The following is an 8,913-nucleotide window of genomic DNA, read 5'->3' on the forward strand; positions in this document are numbered from 1 at the left end:
CCCGAACGCCGGTTTGTAACTCGAACAAAGTTCGTAAGAACAGGCAAAATTTTGCTGAACCCCGGGTTCGGTTCGGGAGGTTGCTGGGAAGCCCCCCAGGCCGGCTGTGACCTTTTAAAACACCCGCGCCACTTCGCAGCTGTCTCCCGAAGCCGAACGCGGAAGTTCGGATTTAGCGTTCGGCTTCAGGAGACAGCTGGGAAGCGGCGCGGGTGTTTTAAAAGGTCGCAGCCGGCCTGGGGGGCTTGCCAGCACCCCCCCAAACCTGGAACCCGGGTTTGGGGGGGTGCTGGGAAGCCCCCCAGGCCGGCTGTCACCTTTTAAAACAGCCGCGCGGCTTCCCAGCAGTCGGCGAAAGTCGTTTTTTTGAGGGGTTTTTTTTGGTTGCACGGATTAATTGACTTTACATTGTTTCCTATGGGAAACAATGTTTCGTCTTACGAACCTTTCGTCTTACGAACCTCCTCCTTGCACCAATTAAGTTCGTATCATGAGGTATTACTGTATCTTCATGGAATATTCTCATCCCATTATTGGAGACCACAGCAAATTTTGTTGAAGAAATTAAGAAATCTTGTTAGGGCACAGTCATACAGCCAGTTTAATATGCTACCTTACAATCCTTGAGACAGAATTAAAATAATGCTGGCACAATTTGCTCTGTCCCAACAATACATCTCTATTCTCATTTAAGACTGGTGAGGGTGCTGCGTTAGCAGTTTCAATGCAAGGGAGAACATCTTCAAGGATATTGTTAAGGTAAAGTTGCCCAGATCCACTTGCAATTAACTCTAATTGGGAAAGACCAGATCATTGACTTAGTCACAATATTGTCCTTAGCTGGGCAGTTTTATTCCTTTAAAACCTGAGAAAATGGGCAGGTCATTGGGTTATCTGTAATTTAGGTTCATGTCCCTCCTGGCTAGTTACGGTAAATCTTCCTAAGAAGTGACATACAGTGTTTCCTTGATTTTCGTGGGTTCAAACTTCACGAATAACCTATACCACGGTTTTTCTAAAAATATTAATTAAAAAATACTTCATGGTTTTTTTTCCCATACCATGGTTTTTCCCGCCCAATGACGTCATACACCATCGCCAAACTAATAATTTTTGCAAACAAATAACAAAAAAAATAATTATTGTTAATAAATAATTATGTTTAGAAATATCAGGATCACTAAGTGTCTTATTCAATGGTGAGTACCAGTAACAAGGGTGAGTAAATGGTTGTTAAGGGAATGGGAAATGGTAATTTAGGGGTTTAAAGTGTTAAGGGAAGGCTTGTGATACTGTCCATAGCCAAAAATGGTGTATTTACTTCCACATCTCTACTTCGTGGAACTTCGACTTTCGCGGGCAGTCTCGGAACACATCCCCCGCGGAAATCGAGGGAACACAGTATAGATAATCCTCAACTTGCAAGTAAAATTGGGAACAGAATTTCCACTGCTAAGCAAGATGGTTGTTAAGTGAGTTTCTTAAGTGAGTTTTACTTAACTTACAGAATAACTATGGGGAGTGAAAGGCTACCAAATTTTTTACTACCACATTGTGGGCGTGGCTTATTCAGGACACCCTGCATTTTCTTTCAATATCTTTCATGCAAATGGGGTCGTCTGAGGTGGAGCTCCATTATTGCTTACCCCACTGTGTACCCCACCCCCATCCGGGTAGCAGCCACCCTTGTGCTACGGAACCGTCTTCTGCCACATGAATCCCAGCGACCAGTTAGGTCCCACAGAGTTGGCCTTCTCCAAGTCCCATCAACTAGACCATGCCGGTTGGCGGGGCCTAGGGGAAGAGCCTTCTCTGTGGGGGCCCCGGCCCTCTGGAATCAACTCCCCCCAGAGATCCATATTGCTCCCACCCTCCTTGCCTTCCGCAAGAGTCTCAAGACTCACTTATGTCGCCAAGCCTGGGGTCATTGGATTCTTGCCCCCTGGCCGATGAATGGACTGAGAGAAACTGATTGAATGGGAATGGCTGGTTTTTAAGGTTTTTAATTTTAGATTATATATTTAATTAATTGGACCTGAAATGTTATGTATTGTTTTATTATATGTTGTGAGCCGCCCTGGGTCCTCAGAGCGGGGCAGCATAAAAGTCCAATTAATAAATACAGTAAATAAATAATAATAAACTTGAAAACGCATTTTTGTCAACAGGCCTGTGGTCACTGAGAATTTTTAAACAGCTACCCTGGCCTATGAAGGAAGAATATTAGAATGAATGTGGATGTTTGTTCTGAAAAATGTAGGGGATTTTAGAATATTATTTGAACTAGACTTCTGTATGTTTTTAGCAGTAATTTTTAGCATATTTTAATATTAGATTTCTTCATTTTAGTATTTGTTTATTGTGAGCTGCCCTGAGTTTTATAACTCTTTTTGCCATGGATGTTGAGCGAATAATTGCAGTAAATCACGCAGCATTATATGCATCTGACTTTCACTATTTGCAAGAAACCATTTTGGGAAGAATGCAAATGGCAATCACATGATCCTGAGATTCTGCAATCATTGTAAATAAGTGCCAGTTGCAAGCAATCATCTGACCATGGGGATGTTGTATGTAAGTGCAAGGACCAGTCTTACATCCCTTTTTTTTAGTACTATTGTAATGTTGAACAGTTGCTAAATGAATAGCTGTAAGTTGAGGACTACCCATTGCCCTTAAAGATCTCCAGGAAGTTACAGCTGGTCCAGAATGTGAGTAATTATAGGAGTAATAAAAATATGTCCTTGAAGGATGACTAGCAAGGCATCTTCTAATTACAACCAAAGGGGTTGGTGGATGGGCTCTTAGTCCACAATTTTCTCAAAAACCAAGACAGGATAACACTCAGGTTCTGTTGTTCAGTATCATTAGTGCCTCTGAAACCCGGGAGGTATCACACAATCTTCCCAACTAATTGTTTCATTCATTAGACATGAATTTGCTAATCTGCTTTTCAAGCCACTTAATTTATTGGCCATCAGAATGTTTTCTGGGTTCTTCAAATCTACGAGGGTTATCCAGAAAGTAAGATTACAAGGCATGTACCTCTCGCCGGGAAATGTTCAGGGGGAAGCTGATACTGCTATCATGAAGCCAGTGGAAGAGAATGAGCAGTGTCAGTGGGCAGTAGATCATCGAGTGGCATTGTAGTGAAGGTTAGAGATGAGCATCCTCATTCCGTTTCCCTCCAAGTGCGAAGTGTGTGCTGTAATGTGCTACCTGAATGCTAAGGGCATGAATGTTGCTGCGATGGTACCCAAGATGCTTACTGAAGCTCACAAAATCGACAGAGTCAGTGCCGCCTGAGAAATCTTTTGACCATTTCGAGATTGAAGGCAAGGCTTTTCTCAACTGTGTAGTGATAGGAGATGAAACTTGGGCTTATCACCACACTCCAGAGAGCAAACGGCAATCCATGCAGGGGCGCCATACCCATTCTCCTTCAGCCAAAAAATTCAAAACTCACCAATCGGCGAGAAAAATCTTGAGCACCCATTGCGCACAAATCTTGGGCACCCATTGCATCAATGTTCATGTCCTTAGCATTCAGGTAGCATATTACAGTGCACGGTTTGCACTTGGAGTGAAACGGCCTGAGTGCTGGGCCACGGACATTGAGCTCCCAATCTCTGTTTTTGGCGGAGGCGGCCTCCTGCAACTATCTGCTGGGGGAAAATGAATGGGGATTGGGAGCACATTTTCCCTGGCAGAGGTATTGCTGGCTGCTTCCAGGGCAGCCCCACGGGTGAGATCTAAGGACCTTATGGGCTGGATGCGACCCACGGGCCTTAAGTTTGACTGGTTTAAATGAACATCAGCTGAATAGATTTGACAAAAAAAACATGGTTTGAAAGATTAATGGTGTATTAAAGTTTGTTGTATAAAAATCAAAACCAGAAGCACACACAGATGACTGATTCAGCTAGATTCAATAACTTCTTTATAAACATAGTAACAGATGAATTTACAATACCATTCGTTTCAGCAGAGCAGCCAAGCACAGAGAATATAGAGTGGGCTGAGCCAACCTTAAGCTTAAGTTTTTCAGTTTTGATTTTCTGCACAGAGTCATATGTGTTTAACTCCCATTGGGTGACTTAGTTGCTATGCTTATTCATTAGCTGATTTTGTTACCCTTGGCTCACCCAGTTCATGAATATCTTAATATGGTGTTTAATTTCAAACTAGGTTGCTAGATATATATGGTGATATTCTAAAATATTGTGAAATAACAATGGTTAGATGCAGACTATGGACAAAAAGTGAAATTATTAATATAAAAATTTTATTATCTGGGGAGGGAGAGTAAAATCCAGAGATTGGGAGTCTCAATTCTGTATCTTAGATTCCTTATAGTCCCCCAAAGCAGAATATCATTTGGTAGGTTTATGAAGTGATTATTCAAACTATACCAAGCAGTTATGGCTTGTAAAAAGCTTTTTTGGGAGAGCAATTTTAATGAAACAGCCAATTAGTGGTACATTTGGCAAATCACAATTAAGTAACAAATAGCTTTAAATGATGTTTTGAATATGCATCTTATTCTTTGGAATGATGTTTTACAAGGATGCTGTTCAGGGGTGGGTTCTAATTTACCTTGCCACTGGTTCGTTTTCTCATATGCTGCATGGGTGCATGTGCATTGCACACTGTGTGGGCGCATGTGCACTGTGCATGCTTTGTGCAGTGCCAAAAACCAAGCTTCTGCGCATGTGCAGAAGCAAAAAACTTCTGCGCATGCACAAAAGCCAAAAACAATATGGCGGCTCCTATGGCGGCACCATTAAAGCCAGTTCTGGTGAATGGCCAACTGGCGATTGCTCCCAATTCAACTAGCAAGTGAGGGGCGGAATCAGCCCAAACCAGGAGCAACCCATCTCTGCTGCTTTTGTATACAAGGCTAAGTGTAACAAACCTGGACTCCAAAATTTGGTTAATCATTAGTTGGAAGAAAAGCGTTTCTGAAAATGCTAACTTCTTCACTGCTTATATCTAATGGTCATGTGGATTTTTTGCATCCATTTATACAGTATGCCAGTAAGAGGAGGCATTGTTTGATACCAAAGACATTTTAGTAACAGTTTTGTAATTAAAGATCTTACATGATTTTTGTAGTAATATAGTATAATGAAATTTGAATTACTTGTCATGGTGCTGCACGGTGCTGTTTTCCATGTCAAAAACTCTGTTTGAGATGTTTGGAAGTAGAGCATATTTCATAATAGGCTTCTCATTTTCTTACAAGACTAGTGATCTCACTGCTGTGCTAAAATTGAAGGTCCCGTATTCATGTATGTTCCTCTTTTTGTTAATCTGATTTCTTTTCTCCCTTTTTAAAAAGATGTGATTTAAATTATTTGCATATCCATTTGACAGAGATGCTATTTCTCTGCTTTGCTGAATTGCCTTTTCACAATTACATGCGGCAAAATTCCAGTATATTTCTCGTAACTATGTTAAAATGACTAACTTACAATATTATTTAAGATTTTTTTTTAAAGTTAAGAGCAACTAAAAAGAGAGCTCCTACTAATTAAGAGCACGGATCTTCAAATGGCTCTCATCTACTTTTTTCCAGTTGATCAAAATAATGTGAAATAAAAACTTAAACCTATTTTCCCAATTGTCACCTTAATCAAGTGCTGCATGCCATCCCCAAATCAATCTCTTGTAAGATGGGTGGCTATATAAATATAATAAATTAAAAAATAAAATATTGGTTTGTAGCATAATAGTGGCTGGAAGATGAAGGAAGGAATTAATATACGGTGTAACCTTTGCTATTACACAATATGAAAACTGTTCCCTTCCGCAGGAAGTTATTTTCAGGAATTTATTATTGCTTCTTGAAAAATTGGACTATCAGAGAGCTTATTTTAATAAGCCTATGTTACGTACTGATGTATGGAGTATATATTTTCATAGCCACTGATGATTGACTACTCCAGCGGTGGCAGAAATAAACTGCTATTAATGGCTAGCAGGCTTCAGGGAAGCCCTTAAAAGTGGCTTCCCTGCAGCCTGCCAGCAGTCTGTGTTAGTTCTAGCTAATAGACAATAAAGGTGCTGAACTGTTCCTACGTCTCAACCCTTCATTTCCCCCTGAATCTAACAGTGATTATGAAGGTGGTTGAAGAAGACAACAGGACAAAAGCACTTTGTGGCATCTGCGGCCATCTTAGAAGCATGCTCCAATTTGCTCTGGCTAAACCAAAGGATGGTGAACCAAACTTCTCCAGCTCCAGCCTTCTTCAATCCAAAAACAGAACAATGGTGAATCTACATGTCTTGTTTCCTAATGCTCCTGTAGGCAAACAATTTCCATGATCTACTGGACAATGTATTGCAGGCCACAAATATACAAGATGGCACAGACACTGTGGTACCAGTAGACATTGAATCCATTTTGTAAACAACATTGCAAATGGCATTGAAAAAGCATTATGTACCCTTATACCCTCCAATGGTCAGCAGAAATTAGTTCTACCATCGGCACCAACAAGAAGGCAAATCAATATATGATTTTTGTGACTAAACTCCAGGAACTCACATCCAAGTGTGAATTTGTAAACCCAAAGGAGATGATGAAAGACAGGATCATCTTAGGTATGAGGGCCTTCATCCTTCAAAAAAACTACTAATTCAGAGGTGAACCACATTCAAAGATGTGGTCAATGAAGCAAGAGCTGCCAAATCGTCAGACATCTCTGCAGGCAATATCCAGAGAATCAGTGGACTCCATCACACCCATTGGCAGACCGACTGGACAAAGTCCAGTCCCAGAGATCCCATAGGACAAACAGGACTACGATGACGATGATACCATGTGCACTGCATCCAACAAGAAAGGAGGTGAACTCCAGAGACTTTAATCATATGGGCAGCAGCCCACCCCTGAGCCCACCCCATTTCCCTCCAGATCACCCATGCGACCAGGGAGACAAGACCAGAATCTAGCTGGTGGGGCAGGTCAAGGCAGGTGAAGGGATGACTACAATTATCAAGAGACCAAAGGTCTCTACCACATAGTTGGTCATTCCAATGCCAGGCAAGGGGGGAAATTCTACATAACTGTAGCCTGGAGGGACTTCCATGCGATATAGGGATAGACACTGGCTCTGCCTTCACCATTACGGCCTGGGGAATCCTGAAGCAGCTGATACCCACTATCACAAGGCAACAGCTGTAACCATAAAATATATGGCGAAACAAAGGAAAGCTGCCACTAACAGTTGTAGATGACCATAGACCAACTCTGCTGGGAGTGGAATGGCTCAAGCTTCTTGGCATCAGCCTCATTGGTCTGATGCCTAGTCCTCCCAAGAACCCCTCAAATTGGGTGGCTGTAAATTGTGCCCTGTTGTCTGACACTAACACATCTGGCAATCCATGGGTGGCAAAGAGCTTCTGGAGTGTTTGAATGAGTGAGTTGCCAGTGGTTGACCTAATTTACATAATCTCCAGCCATTTGGAGTATGTGTTTGCCCGGAATATGGTCATCCACAAGTTCAGGGAGTGGGCAATGGCTGAGGGGCATCAGCATGCCCCATTAATTTTCCTGGTCAGTGGATTAGCCTGTATGAGTAAAATTGTCCACCTGGTGAGCTTGGCTGAGAGGGTCGCTGGTGTGGGATGATCTCCAGCAATAAATCCTAACAAGGGCTTGTGGTCAGTGACCAGCTCAAATTTCCTGACAGATAGATATTTGTGAAACTGCTTCACCCTAGCTACTGCAGCAAGTGCTTCCCAATCAAGTTGACTATAATTGCGAAAGCATGTTGGAAAAGTAAACGACCGGAGCCTCCTGGCCATTGGGCAATGGATAGCTCAGGACAACCCTGACCCCAAATTGCGAGGCATCACACACTAATACAACTGGTAGAATCCCATTAAATTGAAGCAGGAAAGTGACCTCTGACAGCAGGTGCGTTACTGCCTGGAAGGCAGCTGCTTTGACTTTTCCCCAAACCCAAGGTGTCTACTTTGACAAGAGCTCAGAAAAGTTGGCTTTATTTTTAAGGAATACATTATAAAAGTTCAGCTAAGAATGTAAGAATGCCTGCAGTTTGGTTTTGTTGGTAGGAGTAGGGGCTTCCCAGATTGCCCTAACTTTGTCCTTAGTGGGGTATATGCCAGACCCATCTATTCTGTTCCGCAGGAATTCTACTTATGGCACCCCAATCTGGCACCTGCTTTCCTTGGCTCTGAGTTTGATAGCCCTAAACCTGCTCAGAACTTCTCTTGGCCTTTGGTTTAACTGGCTTTCATTGATTGCAGTGATGAGCACATCATCAAAATAGGGCACTGCCCCAGGAATTTTATTTAATAACTATTCCATAATGCCCTGAAATATTCCTGGGGCCACACTGACACCAAATTGTTTCATCCAATGCCATTTGTAAGATCACATTAGGTTTGGCAAGTAGTTTCCTCTGCAAACAAATGTCGTGCACTCCACATACTAGTTGGCCCAATAATATGTCGTCAATGTCTCGGAAATCACAGTGCATGGCTGCTTTTTGTAATGTTGCTAGATAAGAGCTGGGATGGTGCAGCAGGTAGAGTGCTGTACTGCAGGCCACTGAAGCTGACTGTAGATCTGTAGGTCAGCGGTTCAAATCTCATTACCGGCTCAAGGTTGACTCAGCCTTCCATCTTTCCGAGGTGGGTAAAATGAGGATCCAGATTGTGGGGCAATATGCTGGCTCTGTTTAAAAAAGTGCTATTGCTAACATGTTGTAAGCCGCTCTGAGTCTAAGGAGAAGGGCGGCATAATAATCGAATGAATGAATGAATAAATAAATAAATAAATATTAATTTATGGATTCACCATCTCATTGTAGTCGCTGTTGGAATTCATGCCATTTGACCACTTTTGAGTGCACTGGAGCATAATATGTCTGCAGCATGTTC

This window comes from Erythrolamprus reginae, chromosome Z (genome assembly GCF_031021105.1).
Source record: "Erythrolamprus reginae isolate rEryReg1 chromosome Z, rEryReg1.hap1, whole genome shotgun sequence".
NCBI lineage: Eukaryota > Metazoa > Chordata > Lepidosauria > Squamata > Dipsadidae > Erythrolamprus > Erythrolamprus reginae.